This window comes from Lissotriton vulgaris, chromosome 8 (genome assembly GCF_964263255.1).
Source record: "Lissotriton vulgaris chromosome 8, aLisVul1.2, whole genome shotgun sequence".
NCBI classification, from domain to species: Eukaryota; Metazoa; Chordata; class Amphibia; order Caudata; family Salamandridae; genus Lissotriton; species Lissotriton vulgaris.
The window spans coordinates 1,001,500,539-1,001,525,869 of record NC_141696.1 but is presented as its reverse complement, the minus strand read 5'-3'; the positions used below and the strand labels follow the sequence as shown (position 1 = coordinate 1,001,525,869).

Genomic DNA, 25,331 nt, shown 5'->3' with positions numbered 1-25,331 from the left:
ACGATTGCCTGCCGCCACCGCCATACCCCAGGGAACCCCAATTTCCTTACACGACACCCTACCTCGAAGAGCTTGATGGTCCAAGCCACTACCTCCCATGAAAATCCTGGTGCATTCCCTACCGCCCTATTGATGCGGACTCTAAGAGGTTGGATGCCTTAGGGAAGAAGATGTTTTCTTCCACCAGCCTGGCACTGCAATCCATGAATGCTACTTGTCTTTTAGACCGTTACTCCCATGCTGTAGTGGAATCTGTTGCTCAGGTGCTGCTAATGGTCCTGGAGGAGGCCCAGGCCATGATCACCCAGGCTGTTGCAAATAGGAGGGATGTGGACTGGATGCCATCGACTTGATAGGCATAGCGGTTTCCTTGACTGTGGTCTTACGGCGCCATGCTTGGCTGAGAACAACTAGCTTTTATGGGGATGCTCAATCCTCATTTATGGATACGCCCTGTGTTGGCTTCTGTCTCTTTTGAGACGAGGCGGATTCAGTACTCTAGTGCTTTAAGGACAGCAGAGCTAAGACTAGATCCTTGGATTTTTCGATCGCCCTACGCCACCCAAATCCATTTTTTGCTGCCATGGAAGGGGCTTCCAGCTGCATCTATACGAATCCAGCCACCGCAGTGTGCAAGCTTACCAGCTTCTGCGTGGCTAAGAACTTGTTACCCAAAGACCTTGTGGTTCGGGCAGCCAGAGATTGGGCCTGTCCACCAGCCCCTGGCAGCCTCAGCCTCCAAATCCTCAGACCCCAGGTGTGGGTCCTGGGCTCACTGTACCACTGGATTCAACCTAGCTTGGCTGATAAGGGGTGATACCACGAAACCGGCCCAGGATGTTTGTTTCTGATCCATGCTGGACTGTTCCCATGAGGAGCAGGGCCTAAACTGATTTGCGTATGGCTGGGTCTAAACTGGGATGGCATGGTGAGCAAAAGAACAATGGATTTAACCCAGATCTCTTGACTGGGGGTGAATGTTTGATTTATTCCGCATTCCATCCATCATTTGTGTGTATTTTGTCAAATATCTTTTTATTGGTTTTAAAGATAGCGATAGACATAGAATTGCAAAAAATGACTTGTGGGGAAAGAAGTCTCCAATGCCTAATATCATCCGAACAGTATAGTGTGCTAAAAGAACTTATACAGTTTGTGAACTAGGAATCGGCGATGTATGAATTACTTTAGCTGTCAGCTTTCGCTTCTCTCTCCCCCCCCCCCCAACCTTCCCGGAAACCAAAGAACATGAGAACTTAAACTAAGGTGTCACTGTCAATAAAGAAATATCACATACAGTTACTACAAAAGGTCACTGTCTAGGGAGAGGGAAACCCTTCCGTTGTAGACTTCCTTTCGATAGCTTGAGGGTGTTAGTGGCAGTTCTAGATATGAAAGAGATGGAGAGCTCGAATCCTCGGGCCGCATGCAAATAGGGCAGTCACTCGGATAAGTATTCTACCAGGGGGGCTCATACATAGTCAAAACCCTTGCAGGCATCCTCTACAAGGTCTGCCATTCTCTATATCGCCAGAGCCTCCCATCATCTGGCCTGCCATTGCCTGAGGGAAGGAGCCTCTGCTTTCTTCCAAGCTGCGTTTATGGCCATCTTGGCTGCCCCAAGGCAGAGCCACATTACCGAGCAGTCCCCTTGCGTCTGGCGCTTCAGTTTGGTATCCCGGATCCCCAGGAGTGTGTGTTCTAGCGTGTCTGAAATTGAGTAACCCAAGATCTGCTTGATTTGAGCTAGAACCTCCTTCCAGAAGGACTTGATGTGGGCCACTCCCACCAGATGTGCCTAAAGTCGACCAGCTGCCCGCATCCCCTCCAGCACTTATCCGAAGCGTTAGGGAAGATGGATTGTAGCCTCTGAGGGTGTAGGTACCATTCGTACATAATATTGTAATGGGCCTCCCTTAAAAACATAAGAGTGGTTAAACTTGGGAATATCCCTATATAGTGACGACCATTGTTTCTCCTGTAGTGAATTGTCCAAAAGTGTATCCCTGAACCTTTAGTGTCTCAAGGTGAGCGGAGAGCTCCGCGCCTGTAAAAGGGAGTAGAGAAAGGAGATGGTTCCCCACCAGGAGGCCCCAGACAGGGCAAATTTCTCAATGGAAAGTAACTCCCTGGTAGCGGCCAGCTGTACCTGCGGTTGCAGAGCCCAGTGTTTACGTTGTAAATAATGGAATTCCTCAGTAGGTGGGAGCTGAAAGGCCTTGGAGCACTCCAGGAAGGAGAGAAATTTCTCCACTAGGAACAAATGAAAAAGCACAAGGCAACCCCCCTCTCGCCAAGCGTCGAAGGGGCCTTCCTGTAATGCTGGGGAGAATTCTGGATTAAAGTCTATGGACGTGTACGGGGAAGGAAAGGTCGGGAGGGGAGTAGTTCTGTTCTAAACGTCCCAGGGTGGACGCTGTAGGTGTGCTGATGTAGGCGTTGCCTGGCCGATGCCGTTTGTGTTTCCACAGTAGGTCCCAGATCGTTCCCCCTGTTATTTGTCTATCCATCTGAAACCAGAGTTTATCCGATTCTCGAAGGGACCACTCCGTGATCACCCTCAGTTGGGCTGCCCTATAGTAATCCAGGAAGTCCAGAAGGGCCAAACCCCCTTCCCCCTCGGCCGCATCAGCATTGGGTTGGAGAGTCTTGCTCTCTGCCACTGCCAAATAAACTTGGTGTTTTTAATTTGGAGAACAGTGCCCTATCCACCGGGATCGGAAGGCCCTAGAAGAGAGACAGTAAACGCTGGAGGATATTAATTTTTATAGCGTTTATCCTTCCTATCCACGAAAGGTAGGCCGTCCACCATCTTGCAAAATCTGCTTTAATTTGCTGCAACAGCGGGGTGGGGCGCTAGAGGGCGCACAACAAGATGGCCATACTGCTGTGAGGCTCTGCTTGACCGAGTCATTATCCGCTCATAATCCGCTGCATCATACTTAATTAACGCTGCCTAAAGTGCTGTGGGGACTTCGTATCGGCTGCTGCAACTTTTGGTGTGTCTGGCGACCTTGGAAGGTCCTGTGCTTGTAAAATTGGAAATCGTCCCTCGCCACGTTGTTCGGCCTGGCAATGGCGGCTGCCGGGTCTTGGTAGGCCGATGGACGGAGGTGCAGCCTGGGCCTCAGCAACATTTTGTGGGGCCCACCCCTGACTGCTGAGGGCTATCGTGGCAGCTGGGGCCGCTGCGTGTGCCTCTTGACGGGGGCTGGAACAGGAGTGGTGTAATCAAAGTCCGCCTGACTTGCAGAGCAGACCCCCGGTGCGGTGGTGAGCAGCGTGGGCGGCCTTGCCGGAAGGGTTCGGAACTGCAGCTGGGTATCTGCGACAGCTGGGCCTCGAGACCATCGTGTAGGCCCTCCCCGGATTGCTGCGGAGTGTAGTGACAGCGGGAGCCGCTGCGACTGTCCTTTGGTGGAGGCTGGTGCGAGAACGGTGCCATCGGAGCCCACCCGGGCTGAAGGAGCGCACCCCCCCCCCCCCCGGTGCAGTGACGAGCCGCATGGGCGGCACTGCTGGTGGAGTTTGGGACTGCGGCTAAGGACCTGCGGAGGTGAGGGCCCTGTGGCTCTGGTGGCGGTGCCCGTCGGCACAGAATGCAGTGAGTGGGCTGGTTCCGCCCGAGGCTCGGACCGCGGAGGTGGGTGTGGGCCTGGGGTTGGGGCTGCGCCCGGCTCGCTGTGTTTGGTGCGGGGCCTGGCGCTGGGGCAAGGGAGCTACCGGCAGCCTGTGGAACCATTGACGTGGTGTGGGCCTCTCTACAGCGGCGACGTTGGACAGTCGTGCAGGGACAGGCAATTATTCTTTGGCCTTGCTGCCTCCGGGGATCCTGGGCCTGGTGGCGAGAGGAGGGTGCTGCGTTACACTGCAGTGCCTACAGTGGCGGACCTTTCCAATTCAGGGCCACTGACTATTGGGGCTAAGATTCCTGTCATTGCTCTGCTGTGAGTTGCCTGGTGGGGCCCAGTGAGGAATTGCCACACAGTGACTGGGTGCTGCTGCTGTTTTTGCCGCCTTTCTTACATCGAATTTGTCAGCAGAATTGGCGGTTGTGGCCTTCCCTCATTTGTTTTTTCATTTACACCTTTGGGGAGAACAGGTGTCTTGGTTGAATTGTTGGCAGCCTGACTAGGGGAATGTTTCGTAGCTAAAAAGCTGCTTCGCCTGCAGGTGAAAGTTAAGCAGGATTGGTGTGGTGATCCAAGCCACGTGTAGTACTACATTACCTTCTCTGGCCTACGTGTGCTGACCCTTTCAGTTCCCTGCATTCACTCTGATTGTGTGCCATAAAATAATGGGGAGGACAGACAAATATCAAGCTAAGCTCTCCATTGAGGCCCGGAGGGCGCCCAAGACCCCACAAAAGGCTGCCTCCGATTTGGAGGCGGACACTGCAACAGACTTTGCAGTCCATTGAGGGGGCGATGGCCTCTGTCAATAATCGGTTGGATCATATGTCCTCACAACTTCAAAAACAGAGCGCACGCATGGGGGAGGTGGAGCAGAGGGTCTCGGCTGGGGAGGATGGTCTTACCGCAGTTACGGATAAGACATTGAACATGGACAAGGTTTTATCCCTCATTCAGGCAAAGAATGAGGATTTGGAAGCGCGGTCCCGGCGCAACAACATCCGCGTCACGGGGCTGCCGGAGTCCACTAACTAGGGTAGAATGGAGTCCTATATGGAGCGCCTCATCGCTGATATTTTTGGCACGGAACAATTGTTTAATGTGTTTATCGTGGAAGGTGCCCACCGCTCCCTGGCTGCTCGGCCTGTCCCTCGGGCTCCACCTTGCCCAATAATTTCTGGGTCCTGAACTACAGGGACCGAGATACAACCTATGCTTGGCAAGGGAGAAAGGTACCATCGAGCATCAGGGAAATACGCTTGTGTTTTTCCCAGATTTCACTGTAGCTGTTCAGGCAGCGCGGAGGGAGTTTGGAGCCCTGAAGCAGTTTCTACGGAATGAGGGTGTTCCATACGCCATGTTGTATCCGGCACGACTTCGCATCAGTGTTGCGGCCGATAATAAAATCTTCTCTACCCCGAAGTCTGCTATGGACTATGCCAAAAAGTTAAAACGCAGAAATCGTGACTCCACTGCGGCGCCTGATGAGGAGGAGCTGGGTGACACTGAGTGCTGAAGGGACTGCAATGGTATGCCCTGTGGTTCCTCTTGTGAATGAGACTCCTGGTATATCGTAGACTCTGTCTGTGATAACATGTCACCATGTTGCCTTAGATGATGGATGTTTGTTGGCCCTTTTTTATTGGTCTGCGGGGTCTTACTTTTGAGCATGGGTGGATGGGGGTCCGATTGTTCCTTGGACTGCTGTGTTATGACTGGCTTATTCATTCTGCCTTTTTTCTGGGTTCTAGGATGCCTGTTCTTAGGTGGGGTTCCGTTTCCCTCCGCTCAGCTTATGCCATTTACTTCATTATGTTTGGGATCTCTGATCTCCTCTATGCTCTTGTTCTAATTGGTGACTTAACTACACTGGTACACGGCACCCTTTTTCAATACACAATGTCTGGTTGGCTATGCTGGTATCAGGATGGACATTCTGGGATTGCTAATTATGTGATGTATGATGCATTGTACTGTTATAAATGCTCGGTCAACTCCTACTACGTGGGAATGTTCTGTCTCTGCGCCCCTGCATATGGGTGTACCCCGAATTTGGTTTGCTGGGATGGGTGGGAGGGTGGGGATTGCTGAGGAGTTGGGGGAGCTTTGGCATGTTGGGGGAGCAGAAGTGGGAGGGGGGTTTGGGATGTTTGGGATGGAGAGGGGGTTGGGTTGTCCGGGGGGAGGAGGGTAGTGGGGCGGTTGGGATCTTCTTTGGAAGCGATACTGTATTGGGGGGGGGATGAGGGGGCTTGTGTTGGTGCTGTTTTGTACGTGCAGTTGTGTGAGGTGCGCCGTTGGTATTACATTTCCTGGGGCTGATGGTGGGATTGCTGATCAGATATGTTGCCTGTTACTTCACTTTGATTTATGATGGAGAAGGCAGGTAAAATTACTTGGATTTCCTGGAACATCCGAAGGCTAAATAATCCAAAAAAGACTAGACAGGTGCTGGCATACTTAGACCGTCACAATGTTAAGGTCGCGTTTTTACAGGAAACGCACCTCACTGACCACACTGCAGCTTTTGTGGCCAAGAAATGGGATGGGGTGCGGATTGTATCTTCCTATTCCTCGTATGCAAGGGGGGTCTTGGTGTTGATTAGGAAAGATGTCCCGTTTGTGAGCACTCACGAGGAGGTTGATCAAGATGGCAGGTATATTATAGTGCAGGGGAGGCTATGTGGCACGCTGATTACCATGGTTAATGTCTATGACCCTAACATATATGATCCGGAGTTTTACAAAAGGCTATGGAACAAAGTATATACTCTGCCGGTCTCCGCGATTCTCTGTGGGGGGGATTATAATGTTGTATTAGACCAAGATATGGATAGACAATCACAAACTAGTACTCATGTCAAAAAGGCAGCACAGGCTATGCGTGATTGTATGTCTGACATGGGTCTTGCTGATGTGTGGCGATTGCGACACCCTGGGGTAAGGTAGGGGACTTGTTACACATATACGCATAACACTTGGTCTCGCTTGGATTATTGGTTGGCGATGCGTGATGTCACTGCATGGGTGTCGCGCGTCTTGCATTTACCCCGCACACTATCTGATCATGCACCTATCCTACTTGACATGCTCCTTCCTACCTATGCACCGGCCCCATTCCGATGGAGCCTGAAGCCCTCGGTCTTGTTAGACCCAGTATTTAAGGAAGGTGTACGGAAGCTATAGAACATTACTTTGATGAAAATATTGGGTCTGTGCAAAGTATGGGGTCGTCTGGGAGGCGTTTAAGTAACCATTAGAAGGGCTGGCATAGGCCTAGAGGCAGGGGTGCTTAAGTCGTTGCGGGATTCTATGGTGTGGTTAGAGCGTGAGTTGGCACGACTAGAGCGACAATATGAGGAAGCGCATGCTACAGCTACTTTGGCTGCAATACGCTCGCAAGTGGATGAATATAATGAATTGGCTGAGCAGGAAGTGCGCCACCTTTCGCGTCGATGCAAAGCTAGATACTACGGCGAAGGTGGTAGGCTGGGGCGCGCGTTGGCTGAGAGAATCACAGAACCATGGGCCAGATATTGCGGGGTGCAAGCCCTTACGGAAGATGACATGTCCATAACAGACCCCCTGATATACTAGAGCACTTTGTTCTATATTATAAGGTAATATATGGGAGTAGGAAAACAGCTAGTGAAGAGGAAATTGCACAATACCTGGATGATGTGGCCCTGGTTTGGTTGTCTAAAGGACAACAAGATTTTTTGATGCACCACATAACTGCTGCAGAAATTAGGTGTGCAATCACGGCGTTGCTAAATGGGAAGGCTGCAGGCACAGATGGCCTGCCATCTGAATTTTATAAGGAGTAGGCTGATTTATTACTACCGCATCTAGCGGCCATGTAAACCGAGGCGTTTGAACAGCAACAGTTACCTACTACACTCCGGAAGGCATTGCTAGTCGCATTATTGAAGCAGGGCAAGCCGCCTGATAAGTGCGAGTCGTATAGGCCGCTGTCGCTGATGAATACCGATGTAAAAATACTTGCGAAAGTCCTTAAAACGCGTCTGCGACTCTTGCTTAATGTTATGGTGCTCCCGGATCAGTCTGGATTTATTCCTACACGATCCACGGCATATAATTTTAGGGCGGTGTTTGCTGTATTGCATCTTCTGGAACTGCCGGCGGTGGCAGTTCTGTTGGACGCTGCAAAAGCGTTTGACTCAATTGCGACCTATATGTTCGCCGTGCTACACAGTATCGGACTGCCTTATTTTTTTACCAGCTGGATAAGGTTGCTGTATACGGACCCGGTGGCCCGAGTGCGGGTAAATTGCTATGTCTCGGAGCAGTTTCCAATTAAAAGGGGCACTCGACAGGGGTGTCTGCTTTCGCCCTTGATATTTGCACTCGTACTGGAGCCTCTTGCATGTGTGTTAAGACAGAGACATGGATCAGCGTTGAGATTTTTTCAAATGTCGTTGGCCGTATCCATGTATGAGGACGACATGGTCCTGTATATCAGGGAACCAGCGCAATATCTTGAACAAGTTATTCGGGAATATATTCGTTTTGAATGGTTTTCTGGCCTGGCCCTCAACTGGAGTAAATCTATAATCCTTCCCCTCACGCAGTGTACGGTACGATTTGTGTTGAATTATCCCTTTAAATGGGCCTCTGGAGAAGGGCGCGGCTATTGCCCTTGTATGCTCCTTCGATGCCCTTGTTGCATGACGCAGACCTCTCGGTGATGGGCGGAGCTGGGGCGCTTAAGGTCTTGCATACCGCTGGAGTGCATGTCATGGGGGATGTTTTTGCGGGCGGGACGTTCCTCTCTTTGCCCACCTTTTTACAAGCTGGGGTAAATGAGGCTATGCCAACGTTTATATATATATATATATATATATATATACTAGGCTTCGGGTGGCATTGCGCAGCTTGTATTCAAGCTTTCCTGAGGAACTGGCTACACTGGGGGTGCTGTAACTATTATACACAGCGAACACTACGACAAAACTGGTCTCTCGCCTTTACTATGACTCGCAAATTGATGAGGGTGCTGCACAGAATAACTCCAGGGCCAAGTGGGATGAGTGTCTTCGCAGCCGCTGAAGGATGAGGAATCGGAGGAAAGCTGTCGTATGACTGGGAGCTTTGCAGTTAATGATAACTTTAAACTTATTCATTATAAGTTCCTGCACCAGATGTATTATACCCCTGCCCAGGTGCTTAAGTATGGTTTGAGAGACTCTCACTGTTGCAAGCGATGTGGTGCAGATGAGGCTGATTTTGTGCACCTGGGGTGGGTCTGCCTAAGAATCCTAGCATTTTGGGATGAAGTGATAACGGCATTGACGAATATGACCGGTGTGCAGGTTGAACGGGATGTGCGGGTATGTCTGTTTGGTATTGTATCTAAAGTCCCAGCTGGAGTTCGTAAACTAGTAGTACTGTCCCTGCAATTAGCTAAACGTAGAGTGGCCATGTGTTGGGATGGTAGGCCCGTACCTAAGCTGGCACAATGGCTGCAGGATATGCCTTGCTGCCACAACCAGCTCACTTGTTATTTGGAAGGTCTACCGAAGGCGTCCTGGCCAAAGGATATATGGGGTCCATACACAGCGTACCCGCTGGCACAATCCGACGTAGACTGAATGTGTGCCGAATGTATAATATGTTTTTACTGTATCGCTCTTCAGCTTATGATTTGTTTACCCGCCGCAATTGTGTTCACGTGGACAATGTACTGGCTGGCAGACTCGATGGATGGTCGTGGACGCTTTGAGTCTGTCTTATGTCGCAAGTGCACTACTGTGCACCCTTCTGGATGTTCCTACTGATGATACTGCCTATATCTGATTACTGTAACAGCACCCTAATGTCTGCCTATTGTAATGTATGGGGGAGCAATGTGAATACTCATGTCAACTGTACGGTGTTTATGTTCGTAAAATGAGAAATAAAACCCCCAAAAAATTTGCCGCAACAGCAGGGGAAAGTTCACCCTATAGAGGTGCTCCTGCTTGGGGGTGAGTTTTATGCCCTGGTAGGTGATGTCTTTGTGGGCACTACGAAAGGGGGTTGCGCCCTCAATAGCCTACATCGTGTCTTTGGGCACTGTGAGATCTAGGAGGAAGGATTTCAAGTGGTTAATCTTGAAGCCCGAAGGCCCGCTCGTATGAGGTGAGCTCTGCCAGTATCGCCGGAAGAGAAGTGCGGTCTCGTGACCGGTAGGAGCACATCATCCGCGAAGAGGGATATCTTGTGCTCATCCGAGCCGAATGGTACTCCCCCTATGTCCGGGTTGGATTGAATGCGTTCCGCAAAGGGTTTGATGCTGAACGCAAATAAAAGGGGGGATAGGGGGCAACCATGAGGGGTGCCCCGAGAGAGATTGAAAGATTCTGAAGCCACCCAATTCACCAGAACCTTAGAGCGTGGTGCATGATAATTTGCTCTGACCATCCCAATAAAAGCCTCAACGAAGCCGAACCGACGTAGAGTGTGGGTCAGAAAGGCCCAGTCTTCCCGGTCAAAGGCCTTCTCCGTGTCTAGCGCGAGAAGGACGTGGGTATTGCCTTCCTTTGTGCTTTCTCGATAATGTGGAATACTCTTCGCAGGTTGTCATCAGTTTGTCTCCCCTTGATAAAGCCCACTTGATCGGCCTGCACCAGGAACGGCTTATTGTTTTCCAGAAAGGTGGGCAAGATTTTGGAATAGAGCTTGGCGTCCAAATTTAGGGGCGCTATCGGTCTGTAGGAGGAGCAGAGGGAGGGGTCTTTCCCTTGTTTGGGGATGACAGAGATCAGGGCTTCGCCCATTGAAGGGGTCACCTGTTGCCTGGTAGCGATGTCATTGAAAAACTTTACCAGGTGGGGGACGAGATCCGGAGCGAATGTAGGATAGAAGTGGGCATTAAGGCCATCAGGGCCAGGTGCTTTCTGGAGCTTAAGCGAATCGATCACCTTCTGAACCTCCTCAGCGTTGAAGGGGCCACTCAGTTTCTCGTTGGTGTGAGTGGGTACCTGGGGCAAGGTGAGGCCCTCTACATATTGGTCTTGGGCTAGTGATTCTGGTTGATCCGCCATGTACAGAGTGTAATAAAAGTCCCCAAAATTCTTGGCCCGATATGTTTTCTTCTTATGACCGCCTTGAAAGTATCCCAATTGTTTGCTAGCGAAGTGTGTTTGGGGTAATTGAGGTCAAAGAATTCTGTTATTGCCTTTCATAATTCATCTCCGAGGAGTCTATCTCTGCACAGGTAATTAGGGAAGTACCACCTGGCAAATTTGGAGCGTGGTGCAGGCCAGTCTAAGGTCAGTTCTAGGGGCGTGTGGTCTGAGAGGCAGATCGGTGAAACTAGGTTCCCAACACCGTATAGAGGAGGGACTGACTCATGAACCTATGATCTATTCTGGAATATGTCCTATGTGAGTGGGAGAAGGAGTAATCTGTGGTCGTGGGATGGGCATTCCTCCACATATTTATCAGGCCCAGCCATCGTAAAGTTGCTTGAAGCGGTTTGCTGAAAACCCCCCTTGCTGCCCTATGGACGTGTGTGGTATCAAGAGACGGGTCCCATACCATATTGAAGTCCCCAAGCAGTAAAATGTTGCCTCTTGCGAACCCTCCCCCCAGGGTAGATAAGAAAGAACTGAGGAAATCATTTTGCCCTGTGTTGGTTGTGTATAGCGTCGCAATAGTGTACGGTCTGCCCCCTATTTCCCCCCTCATCTTCACAAACCTCCCCTCTTTGTCCATGTTAGTGTCGTGGTGAAGAAAGGGGGTCGAAGTGTGAAAGAGCAGAGCCACCCCATTGTGTTTGGTGCATGCTGAAGAGCGAAAAATTTGAGGGTATGCCCTGTGTTTCAGTTGATGTTCCTCTTTGCGAAGAAGGTGCTTCTCCTGGAGGAAAGCAATTTTAATCTGGTGATCATGTAAAAATTTCCAGCCAGATCTGTTGCCTCTTGTTAGGGGAATTAAGCCCCTTGACGTTCTATATCAGGCAGTTAAACCCTACCATTTGTCAGCAATACCAGTTCAGCTAGGCGCCCCCTCCCTCCCTTGAACATTGCCCACTAAGTCCCCCCCCCCCCCACCCAACCCTCCACCAGCAACCTAATAAGAAAAAAAGCAATAAGGTAGACAGTCGCACCAAAAAAACAAAGAAAACAATGGAAGAAAAAGAGGAACTGTGTCCAACTTAGTCCAAAAACTTGCTCTCGGAGGTCCTCGATCATGGAGGAGAACCTCATTAGGAGCTAAAAACTGGGGCGGACTAAATTCCGCCGCCGAGGCCCCTTATCAGTTCCACTTAAGGCATAAGCATAACTTTGTTGTAGAGTCCGTTAGTGATTTTCGACCACCCTTGCAATAGCTGCTCCCAATAGTCCGTACAGGTGGGCCCGCATTAAAGAGGATAGGTGCAAGTCCTCCGCTCCGTCCACCCAGCCATTGATGCCTCCTTACCGCACCCGTGGTGGGAACTTTCTTGACTTCCCTTACAGCAAGTGCAGCCCATCCGTGGGCCTCACATTTCACATACGTTAGTCCAGCATTTGCACAAGTCTGACAGTGCAGGTGGTTCCTCGATAAGTGAGGTGAGTGCAAGTCCTCCACTCCATTGCGCCTCCCACTGATATACCCTTGGCTGGAAGTATTGTGTGTCGCTGACAACAGGTATCGCCCAACCGTGGGGCCAACAGATCAAAGACTTCAGTCCGGAGTGTTCTTGCTCCCTCGACCCATTCTCCACTCTCCACCCATTCTCCACCTTGCCAATTCCGTTCAGTGAAGGTGTTTGTTGGGCCATTGGAAGGCAATTCCAAAGGGATATGTCCATCTGTACTTAATCTTCCTCTCTCTCAAGAGGTTGGTGATCAGGCGGAAGTGCTGTCGTCACATGAGCGTGGCCTGGGCCACATCCTGGTATAGCGTACATGTGGCATTCCGGAAGGTGACCTTGTCGCTGATCCGCGCCTTCTGTAGGACCAATTCTTTGAACTAGAACGAACTGAATTTAGCTAAGAAACTTTGGTGAAACACTCTGCAAAATTTCAAGTAAGCATTTAAACTGAACTGCGTTTACCAAGATGCAAAGGGGCAAACTGTGCTGGGAGGTGAAGCAGTTTGCTCCTATCCCCCTTCTGTTTAAAAAGGCTCCCTTGAGCAAACCGAGCTGACGAGCTCTTGGAGATGCACCTGTGCACCAGGGAGAGGTACAGAGACCTGAGAGGATTGTGGCAGCTTTCTCAGCAAACCCCAGAAGAATTTCATTTTATCTCTACTGATGATGGATAAAATCCAGAAACGCATGTGTCTAGAGATTACCAGCACTAACCTGCACCAACTTTGGTGAAACACTCTGCAAAATTTTAAGCATGCATTTAAATTGAACTGCATTTACCATGATGCAAAGGGGTGAACTGTTCTGGGAAGTGAAGCAGTGTGCTCCCATCCTCCTTCTATTTCGCTACGATGTCTTGAGGCCTCCGATGCTCCCCAAGGAGCCGCGGCCCCACTCTATGGACTCTCCCCAGCCGAACTTCAGGACCTTCCTCCCCCAGGACTGAGGAGAAAAGGCCCCCCATAAATGCTTCCAGGTCCCGACCCTCACAATCCTCCTCAAGATTGCAGACTCGAACGTTGTCTCAGCTGTACCGATTTTCCAAATCTTTACACTTGAGCAGGGTGGACCGCAACTGACCTCTCAGCTTCTCTGAACCTTCTTCCAGGTGTTTAATACGATGGCCAGCTCCTGGTATTTCACCTCGTGGTCCAGTGTACGGATGCCCACCAAATCAACATACGTCTGTATGGTCACCAAATTCTCCCTCATCTCCGCTCGAAAAGAATCAAAGGAGGCGTCCATATCAGCTTTGATGTCTGCTCGGAGCTCCTTCTTGAACTCCAGGAGGGGAGACAGGAGGTCCTCCCTTGTGAGCGCCATTGATCCTGTCGGTTGTGCCGCCTCCTCACCGGACGTCCCCGCACCAGCGGTAGCAAAATAATTTTAGACTTTATTGTTTGGGGTGTTTTCGGTGGCATAAGGGGACACACTCCCTGGTCAGCTCTTTGCTGCCCCCACTCACTCTCAAAACCAGACCGGGCTTTCTCTGGATTTGTAGGGGACCACCTCCACTCCTTGGCCTCCTCAGGGGGCATCACAGGCTCTGTCCGAGGTGGCTGTGAGGGGTGCTAAGCGATCCCTCCTGGATTCCTCCTGGTGAGTGTAGCGATCGCGCCACCCGTGGACCACCTCAACAGGTTGTACCCTCAGGCTAGGAGACTCTCAGGTTGCACACTCCCTGCAAGGCTCATTAAAACTCATGAAGAAGGGAGCCTGTACTCTCGCTCCTTCGTTGCACCTTGGGCTCACTTCTTAATGCCAGCTCGCCATGGTGCCCATTTTAAGGTCAGGCACCAGGCGGCGAGCACTGCGTAATGGACGCCTCTTTTACTTCACTCTTGGACTCTGCAGCAATGAAGGCCCCAGCTTAGCGGACCGCTTATGGTTCTTGCTGCTGGCCTCTCCCCCCTGCCCTGGGTGAAGCTTCCAATAGGAAAAGCGAAAGTCCCGAGAGCCTAGCCTTACATGCGGTCCCCCCTCAAGGAATTCGCGCCGCACTGTTGGCTTCCTGATGCGGGCCCCCAGAGTGCTAAAGGGGTCCCCGTTTGCACCGCTCATGTGCGAGGGCTTGTAAGCTTGGCCACTCGGTCGTCACCACCTCGGGTGGGAACCGCCAAAAGAAGAGATCCCAGTCTGGGGCAATCACGGCTCCTCTAGCTCCTCTTCCCTACACTGCAGGGTCCCATAGTGGGTTGAAATGGGCTGTTGGCTGTTCTAGTCTGTTGTCATGTAAGTGGGCTCCCTCCGTTAGTGCTGCTCAGCGCTACCGGTAGAGAGCCCCACCATTCTGTGGGGTCCGGTCGTCTTCTAGCACCGCTCTGCTGACTACTCGCTGCACCTCCTCAGAGGCACTCAGTGGGTTGCTTCGAATGTCTCCGCAACTCCGCTCAGCATTTCGGCTGACGGCGGCTCCATTTTACCACTTTGCAGAGCTCTCGGCTGGGAGAGACACCATTTTACGAAAACCATCCCGGGACGGTCGCGATCCGCTGGCACCACACTGCCGCCCCTCTGACCACCGCACCGGTCCGCAGCGGTTGCCCCACACCTGGCTCTTCCTTGGGTGATCGGGGTGCGCTTAAATATGCCTCAGGGCATATTTACTTCGAGCTTTTGATGGAGCCGGTCGGAGTCACGTCCGATCGGCATGATGGCTGGCCATGGCCCCATTTGTGTGTCTTTTGCTCTTATCTTCATGAGCACCCAGTAGGAGGCAGGATACGCTATCACTTGCCCCAGTGGAGTGTTATAAAATCAGACGAATGCTTTCTCCAAATTGTTCGGAGGGAATACTCCCTCTCCTTTGTGTCTACCCCTCCACCCATGCCACTTGCTTGCAACAGGCTGATGGAGGACCATCTCTCATTGCTCCGCCAGGAAGTGATGGCTCCTTTGACCAAGGGAGCCATTGAGAGGATGCAGACGCCAGAGTAGGTTATGTTTGCTATTCCTGCTACTTTCTAGTGTCAAAGAAGGATGGATGCCTTCGTCCTATCCTAGACCTGCACTCTCTTAATTTCTTCCTCGAGAAGGAGAAGGTCAAAATGCTTGCGCTCGCTTAAGTCCTGTCTGCCCTGGAACCGGGAGACTAGATGGTAGCATTGAATTTGCAGAACACATAGTTCCACATTCCTGTCATGCCTGCCCACAGGCATTACCTGTGGATCACGGTGGGCAATGAGCACTTTCAGTTCGCCTTGCTGACTTTTGGCCTTACCAGCACCTCTTGGATGTCCATCATGGTGATGGCTGTGGTTGTAGCTCATCTGCAGAGATCAGGGGTGCCAGTCTTCCCCTATCTTGATGACTGGCTGTTGAAGGAGTGGCTCGCCCCAGGCTGTCATCTCCCACCTCCAGACAATGGCAGACTTCCTGCCTGGGGGTCCACTATCAACGTGCCGATGTCACACCTAACTCCCTATCAGATGCTCTCTCTGTCATCAGAGCTATTCTGGACAAGTTGCAGTTTTTAGCCTATCCTCCCTAATGGCTGTGTTACCGATGTCTCAGACTCCATCCTGGATTTAGGTGAGACTGACTCTGAGGCTGTTGGGTTTCATGGCCACCTGCATCCTGTTTGTGACACATGCCCGATGGCATATGCGGGCTGTACAGTAGGATCCGATGTTCTAGTGGGCGCAGCAGCAGGGGAATCTCTCTTACATGGTTCAGATATCTTGGAACAAACTGCAAATCATATGCAGTGGTGGTTAACGAACCGCAATTAAGTCAGCGACAGACCCCTCTGCCTTCGCCAACCAGAAATCACAATGGTGACAGATGTGTCACTCCTGGGATGGTGCAGCGATGTGGGAGAGGCAGAGATCAAAGGACACCGGTCTCTGGTGGAATCAGGACTCTGCATCAACCTTCTGGCGATTCAAGCGATTCCGACTAGCATTGAAAACCTCTCTACCCTCCATCAAGGGAAGGCTAGTGCAGGTGTTCATGGACTACACCACCGCCATGTGGTAGAGCATCAAATAGAGTGGAGTCGTGGATCCTTTGTCAAGAGGCCCTGCACTTCTGGACATGGCTGGAACAGCAGGACATATCCCTGGTTGCTCAACACCTGGCAGGCTCTCTGAATGCCAGGGCGTACTAACTCAGCCAAAGTTGCCTAGTGGATCACAAATGGTGTCTTCATCCGTAGGTGTTGCACAGTCTTTCTGCAGTGTAGAGAGCCTTGCTTAGATCTGATAGCCACCACTGAGAACGCACCCTGGCAGAAGTTCTGCGCAGTGGAGTTTCCAAGGCAGCTCTCGCTCGGATACACCGCCGTCTCGAGTGGAGCTTCGGCCTCCTGTATACTTTATTGCCCATACTGCTGCGGCCCAGAGTTCTCTAGAAGATCAGGAACAACCGGGCCCAAGTCAGAGAGTTTGCTATCCCGAGCTTTTGAGCCTGGCCATCAGGCTGCCTCTTCTGGAGGTTCTTCTGCCGCAGCAGCAGGGGATGGTTCTCCACCTAAATGGGTCAACATGCTGCTTCCTTGTGCAGCGCTTGAGCGGTGACCGGGACAGTTGACAGCTTTTGGACCTTCCGTCCGAATTCTGCAAAGTTATTTTGGAAGCCAGGCGTCCCTCTACCAAAAAGGTATACACCTGCTGTTGGGGCTGGTTTGTGGCATGGTGAGCAGAACGACAGGTTGATCCCCTTTCTGCTCCCCTTTCTCAGGTTCTTCTGTTTATCTTTTCCTTGCTCAGCAGGGCTCTACTCTGGGTACCTTAGAGGGCTACCTTTCTGCTATATTAGCGGGTGCCTGACCAGCCATTCCTCCTAAAATCCTCCATTGTACATAGATTCTTGAGAGGTTTGCAACATGTATCATCCTTCACCATGCCACAGTGGGACCTTAATCTAGTCCTGATGTTTCTGATGTGTGCTCCCTTTTAGCCCTGGTAAAACTGTTCTTTCAGGCTCCATAACATAAGATGACCTGTATGGTGGCATTAACATCTGCCCAGAGAGTCAATGAGCTTCAGGCTTTGTCATCCAAGCTAAGGTGGCGAAGTGATCTAAAGAACAATTGATTAATTCAACCCATATCTGTGACTTGGGGTGAGTGTCTGAAAAGTTTCAGCGCTCCGTCCATCATCTCATTGTGTTTGCTTTGTCATCCAAGCCTCTGTACTTGGACTTCTACCCAGACACGCTAGTTCTATGATCTAGAGTTTCTGTTCTGTCGAAAGCAGTCACTCCTTTTCATGTAGGCCAGTCCTTCACCCTGCCTACTTTTTTAAGTGACACATTACTCTAAAGAAGAGAAGCGACTTCACCGACTGGACCCAAAAATAGCATTGTCATTCTACCTTGACCGCACAAAAGCGTTTGAGGTGGACGACCAACTCTTTGTGGGGCATGTTTCAGCGAAGACTGGACAGGTCATGCAGAAGCAGACTATCTGTAGTTGGATCGAATTATATTTTAAGATCTGCTACGCTGGCCGAGAAGCAACCCCCCTGAGGGTTTGCGTGTTCATTCCACCAGAGCGAAGGCTGCAACCACTGCTTTAGCATACAGAGAGCTGGTCTTGTATATCTGCCAGGCTGCAACATGGACTTCTTTATATATGTTTATAAAGCACTACTGTATGGACAGTTTGGTCCATTTGGGACGGGCACTTTGCTCATTTGGTCCTGCAGGTCCTTCTAGTATATATCAGTTTTGCATTGCTGACCACAGTTTTTTCTTTTTCCACGTATGATCCGGCTAGAGCTACCCCTTAGCTGTTTTTTTGGCTAACCTTTTTTCAACTTTTGGTGTTGTCTAGGTGTCCCATCTCAGGACCGGATTTAAGCCCTGCGGATCCTATCATCAGATGATGTCTTTGATGGATCTGCTCCTCCTGTGCCTCTGGTGCTTTGAGCGCAACCACGACTCTTAAGTTGTGCTCCGGGTGCCGGTTCATAAATCTGAAGGCTTTGCGGGAGTGGTTCCGAAAGCTGTTGGAGGCCGGGCGCTTGGCTCTGTGTTGCTCCTGTTCTTGATCGAGAGGAAGGTCCCGAGAACGGTTGCGGAGCTCGCATTCCTCGTCCCATTCAAAATCCTCATGGCGCCCAGGTAAGCACAAGAAGAAGTTGAAGAAGCATAGGCGTTCTTCAACTTCAGTCTGTCTGTCGGCCGACGCGATGTGCGACACAGAGCGTTGTTGCTCTAGGCTTCCGTCCTAGGAGCCTCTTTCTGAGATGACTGTGCACCTCCCCACTTTTCTGGAACCTGGAGCATCTCCTGCCCAATTACAAAAGGTCTCTGAGGCCCTGCACCTCCTCTTTAGGCAACCCAGCTCCGCTGATGCGCCTTTGGGCCCGTGAAGTCTGTTGGGTCCCAGGCCTTCGATCCCGACAGCTTCGGCTCTGGAGGGGTCCTGTGAAGCAGTTATCGGATCCGGATCGACGTTGGTCGATTCAACTTGACCTTCCCGACTTCAATCCCGGTGGGGATACTCCCGACCCCATCCTCGTTCCTGACGTGGACACAGAGCCAGATCGACATGGGTTTCAACGTCAGAAGGGACTATTGTCCCTGTGTTCATCCTTGGCCTTCATTTTGGGCTAGGAGGTGGTGAAGAGGACTGGGAGGGGCAGCTGGACCCTCTAAGTGACCAGTCTGAAGACACCATGGACTGGCAGAGGGACCTGGGTGAGGCCAGTGGGTTTGATACTTCCCCTGACACTGGCTTGCTTTCTCCCCCTATCGTGGCTATGGTTTTCAGACAGAAGAGATGTCCACATGCTCACAACTATACACCATGAAAGTACTTCACCTGTGACTCTTAGGAGTCTAGTAGCAGAAGTGCCCAAATCAGTGTGCATTCTAGACTACAATAAGGACAAGAGGTGACACAGAGTAGATCAAAGGTTGGAGTCTTACTATGCTACAAAAGTCATGCATATTGTACAAGAAGTTGGCTGTTCATTTGTTTCATGTGACATCCTTCAATGCTTATGTTGTTTTGAAAGATCGTACTCCAGATTCCAAGATGACTTTTTACAGTTTCCGCAGTCTGTAATAAGCACCCGTGTTGCACTAGAGCAAGCAAGTGCTCCTAGAATCAGAATGGTTGAGGATGTGGCTAGATTGATAAATCAATACTTTCCTGAATACATTCCTTCAAAACCCAAAAAAGACTTTCCTTGTCGGAGATGCAGTCTGGCTTCAAAGATGAGAACGAAAGGAGAGTTATATGTACTCTTCCAGGTGTCCTTCTAAACTTGACCTATGTGTGTCCACTTGCTTTAAACTCTAGCACAACTCAAGTATTGGAAGTAACCATGAGAGTAAAAGGCAACTGCCACTATGGCGTGATTTGCTATATATTTTCTGTTTTGACACCATGTTGCCAATTGTTTGATGTTTAGTAACAATTGTTCTGCATTCTAACATAGATGGTTTTTCGCCTTTTAAAATTGAAAAAAAAGGAAATTAATTGTGCTGTCTGTAGTTGAATGTTACATTTTTTTCTATTTGTGTTTTGTGTGTGTAATCTCTTCATTGTGGAATGTTTTAGAAATGAAATTGGCATGGACCTTCATGGGGAAGTCTGACTGCCGGTTGACGGGCAGTGTCCTTGGAGGGATGTGGGGTGGGTAAAAGGTGGACAGATTAATGGATTGGCCCATACGTAAAGGTGTGACCACTTGAGTGAGGGGCGAAGCTTTTGTGCAAAGCACCACTTTATCCAGATGGACAGACAGAAAGGGGGGCTTGGAAGACAGAACCTTGAGCTTGCTAACTCTGCGAGCAGAGGTGATGGCAATGAAGAAAGCAGTCTTAAGGGTTAGAAGCCTGAGAGGGCAATTATGAAGAGGCTCGAAGGGAGCACACATAAAAAAAAGGTCAAAACCAGATTTAAATCACATTGGGGCATTCTGAAAAGAGACCGAGGAAACAAGTGAGTAAGGCCCTTAAGTAACCTATTAACATGGGAGATTTGAAAAAAGATGGCTGAACTTGAAGTCCCAGAAAGGCAGAGATAGCCAAAAGATAACCCTTAAGGGTGCCCAAACCAGAACCCTGCTAGGCCATAGAAAGTATGTACAACAGAACTTCTGATAGAGGGACAGAAAGGGGATCAACAGCCTTTTCTGTGCACCATGCCATAAATTTGTTCCATCTACAGGTGTATACCGTCTTAGTGGAGGGACGACCAGCTGCCAAGATGACATCACAGACTTCAGGTGGAAGGCCGAAAGCTGTCAACTGCTGCCGCTGAATCTCCAGGCAAGAAGGTGGAGGCTGGACAGGTTCCGGTGAAGAACTGTCCCCTGCTGCTGTGACAGAAGATCCTCCTAAAGGGGCAGTCGGATCGGAGGATCGATGGCCATGCTCAGACGGTCTGAATACCAGACTCTTTGTGCCCAATCCGTAGCCACAAGAATGACTTGAGCCGGGTCATGCTTGATTTTCCTGAGCACTCTGGGCAGAAGTGGTATAGGCAGACAGGCGTAGAGGAGGCCGAAGCTCCACTCACGACAAAGCGTACTGCAGAGCGAGCTCTGCCTTGAAAACTCCAACGCACAATACTGCTGACATTGCACGTTCTCTTTGAAGGCTAATAGATCTAACCAAGGCTCTCCCCACTGTTGAAAGAGACCTTGTACCCCCTCTGGATGGAGACTCCATTTGTGATCGACCAGGCACCGACGACTGAGTTTGTCTGCTCTTGTGTTCAGAGAACCCATCAGGTGGTGAACTACTAGGGATATGCCTTGATGTTCCAGCCATGTCCAGAGACTGAAAACCTCCTGACAAAGGGTTCACAACCCCACCCACCCTGTTTGTTGTAGTACCACATGGCGGGGGTGTTGTCTGTGAACACCTGCACTACGTTCTCTTTTAGAGATGGAAGGAATGCCTTCAGTGCTAGGCTGATCGCTCGGAGCTTCAAAGGGTTGATATGGAGACCGGATTCCGCTGGAGACCAGACGCCTGTGCTCTCTGCCTCTCCCAGGTGGCCTCCCCATCCCAGGAGTGACGCATCTTTCACCACTGTCTTATCTGGTTGAGGAAGGGAAATAATTCTGCCTTTGACCCAATCTTGGTTTGATACTCACCACTGCAGTTTGTGCGCACTTCCCCCGAGATATGGATGTAGTTGGAAAGATTCCCCGAATGTGCGCCCACTGGAACTTCAGGTTCCACTGCAGAGCCGGAATATTGTTTCTGGCATGATTCACCAGTAGTATGCAAGAGGTCATGAGGCCCAGCAGCCTCCGAGTCAATCTCACCATAATCCAGGTTAGAGGCTGAAACATACGTATCATTGCCCGAATGTCTCGGAATCGCCGCTTGGGAGGATAGACCTGAAACTGCACTGTGTCCAGAATCACTCGGATGAAACAGAGCTTCTGAGAGGGAGTCAGGTGTGACTTTAGCTAGTTGGAAAGTAGTTGGAAAGATTCCCCGGATGTACGCCCACTGGAACTTCAGGTACCACTGCAGAGCCGGAATATTGTTTCTGGCATGATTCACCAGTAGTATGCAAGAGGTCATGAGGCCCAGCAGCCTCAGAGTCAATCTCACCATAATCCAGGTTAGAGGCTGAAACATACATATCATAGCCCGAATGTCTCGGACTCGCCGCTTGGGAGGATAGACCTGAAACTGCACTGTGTCCAGAATCACTCGGATGAAAGAGAGCTTCTGAGAGGGAGTCAGGTGTGACTTTAGCAAGTTGATAGTGAACCCTAGCGTGTGCAGAAGGTCCGCAGTAGTCTGAAGGTGGGAGACAACAGACTGGAGTGAACCCGCCTTCAACAGCTAGTCGTTGAGATAGGGGAAGACTGGTACCCCTGATCTGAGCAGATGAGCTGCGATGACCACTATAACTTTTGTGAACATCCATGGGGCACTGGTAAGGCCAAAGGGGAGCATGGTGAACTGAAAGTGCTTATGGTCCACCGTGAACTGTAATTAACATCTGTGGGCAGGCAGGACGGAGATATGGAAATAAGTGTCCTGCAAGTCCAATGCGACCATCCAGTCTCCTGGGTCGAGGGTTGAAAGGACCTGGGCCAAAGTCATAATTTTGAACTTCTCCTTCTGAAGGGAAGGGTAGTCTCGAAGGGGAGGGAGAAGCTCCTTCAGTCTATCTGTAGAGCCCACCTGTCTGATGTGATGGACTGCCAGCTTAGGAGGTGATGGCAAATCCTGCCTCAGATGGGCCTGAAACGTCGAACTAGGAGGGTTTGGAAGCAGTGGTAGATGTGGAAAGGGTGGACTTGCCTTCCTGCTGGCTCCTTGACCCATGAGGACAATGGGTCCAACATCCACAGGCCAGCAGAGGCTTGTCAGCTTGCATGACTTGGTGGTTGGGCTTGAGAGGACGTGGCTGGGCACCTCTTCCGTAGCCACGAAAGGGACAAAAAGGCAGACTGAGTGGGTTGGGTGTTAGCAGTGAGGCCCAAGGATCGGGCCGGTGCTCGAGATTTCTTGAAGCGCTAAAGTGCTGAGTCTGCCTTATCACCGAAAACGCGTTTGCCATCAAACGGCATGTCCATCAAGGTAGATTGGACTTACCTTGAAAAGGCAGGAGTCCTCAACCAGCCATAGCGTTGTAATGCTACGGACAAGGCAACCGTTTTACCCAGTGACTCAGTGGTGTCCAGTCCTTAATGAATAGTGAGTTTTGCAGCGTTTCTCTTGTCTGCAACTGCCGAGGAGAGAGCTGCCCTCCTTGCACTGAGGCAGCACCTGCGCAACTGTGTCCTAGATGGCATGGGAGTATCGACCCCAAAGGTAAACAGTATTCACCAACCGCAATGCCAAGGTGGAGGAAGAAAACATGCTCTTCCCAAGATGGTCCAGCTTCTTGGATTCCCTAACGGAGGGGTGAAGAAGGGAATGCGCCTTTAGAAGATGAGACTTGGACAACCAAGCTCTTAGGGGAAGGATGTTGGCCCTATGGACAGTGATCTGCTGTTTCTTTTGCGTTCTTCCCTCTGCCTTCTGTTAGTCTGCTGTGGGTTTGAAAGCGCCGGGACACTCCTCGGAGTAGCCGAGCACTATATAAGACACCCATAACATTAACATTAAAGAACGCTAGGAGGCCCAGAGCGGGGCGGCGACAGGCTACTCTCCTGTACTCAGGAGCACCTGTGCTGGTCTTGGACCAGGTGCCCAGAAGGACATCAGTGAGGGCTTCATTAAAGGGCAAAAGGGGTACAGAGATAGAAGTCATGTCTGCCACCAAAGAGAGCTCAAGGCCATAGCCCTCGCCTGCCAGTAGCGGTTCGTGGAGGGAGTGCGCGGGGTGATGGGGCGGGGCGGGGAGGGGCAGGGTGGGGGGTAGTAAACTCCAGCTCACAGCCGACCGGAGTAATGTAACTAAATAAATAAAACAAATTTCATTGCGCACACTGAAACGCATTGGGAAACACACCCTGCCCTTCCACTGCCCACGGCACTCCCTCCACGAGCCACTACTGTTGACTGCCCTTCTCATCACCACTGCAAATTAATTTCTATGCAAGGCACTGCTTTGCCCCCTTTGAAGATTCTTACACACAAGCTCGTATGGTAAGAGCACCTACGTTGAACACGTCTTTAATTGCACTGCTTTGTAGAAATTATTAACTTCTAAATAGTGGCCAATTTTTTTCACTGACTCCTGAAGTGAAAGGACACCCAGAGGGTACATTTAAGAATGCCTGGCAGTGTACTCCCTGAAATTATATATATTTTCAGTGGCACTTTCATACAACATATACAGCTTAACACCATAACGTACTCTCTTTTTGGGTATGTACTGTCTAAAATCCAAACTTCCCTTGAACAGGACCAAGCCTCATCCACAGATATATCTTGACCTTAAACTATAGATCTCTGAGAAATGATCTACTAAATGGTCAAGGGCAGGCAGAATCTTGAAGAGACTGTCACAGTCAAGGTGATCTTGTGGCAACGCTGTAGCATTATCCACAAAATGCAGCTTCCGCTGCAGAAGCAAATACTGATCTTGACTCCTAATTGCTGGCAAAATAGCATTATACTAGTAGACCAATTCAAACACAATGAAGACCTCTTTAAAAGTCCTGTGTTTTACAAAAACAAGTGAACCCAAATGAATGGTCAGGGACCTTGGGTACAGATTATTTATAAGAGATAGTGGCCCCTAACAACACACAATTATTACTGTCATTCACATAGAGATACAAGGATGCTTGTTTATCTGTCCAACTGGACGTAATCATTTCATGTGAACAATTGCAAGAATGACATATAAGTGGGCCATTATACAACAGAAATTTGGGGAAAAATGAAGGAACTCTGGTATGAAAGTAGTGAGGCCTGTAACACTATTCAATAATTAGTGCTACAATTGTTGGCCTAAATATTGAATTGGGTTGCAGGACTCAGTACTTTAATCCTTGAGTTCTTTCGTTTTTTCCAAAATGTTGTAACTACAGTACTACTCCTTAAAAATCCCATCACAAAAGTTAAACGCCAACCTGCTTTATCTCATGAAGATTTGTAGAAGTCCAAAGGGTATCTCTAGAGTGAGTCTTAAGTGTGGCACTGTTGTCCCTCAAAAACAATTTTCTTACAAATTAGTCTGCTCAACATTATCATCCAAAAACACATCCGCAGAAAAATCCTGGAAGAAATGTATAGGCAAAAAGTTCTCTGTATTAACTGTACACCTTGCAACATTATTAAAGCCACTCAAAACAGGCCTTTTCCATGCTAGGGAACAGGGTTCATCACTAATAATCAAAAGCCTTCCAGACCCTGGCTGCAATCTAGCTTTCTCGTGCTGCACTACAGTCACATCAGTGTTCTCCCCTAAGTGAAGCACTTTATCAGCTCTATTAGTAGATTCATCATCAAATGTTCCCTCTTGGCTTGCACTTGGCCCTCTGTCTCAGATGCAGAGTCAGTCAGTCATTCAACAACACTGCGTCAAATTAGAACTCAACAAACTGTGGCTGTATCAAACAGTAAATACAACTATTGAAATATAACGATCTGGAAAGATACTATCAATTCATTATACAATGAGCTTTCTACTATAAAAAGATATACACATGCATCCCTTACTTGCTACGAACAGCTAGACTGTGGCTCCACTGCACCTGTTCTACACAGACCCAACAAGAATCCAAGATATC

At 50.0% G+C, this 25,331-nt stretch overlaps 1 protein-coding gene across 1 annotated transcript in view; it reads left to right on the top strand.

The window, feature by feature from the left end:
- The window catches only part of PIBF1 (progesterone immunomodulatory binding factor 1), a 797,165-nt gene that overhangs the window by 140,021 nt on the left and 631,813 nt on the right, over window positions 1-25,331 (top strand). The gene's annotated exons all lie outside the window — the stretch shown is intronic.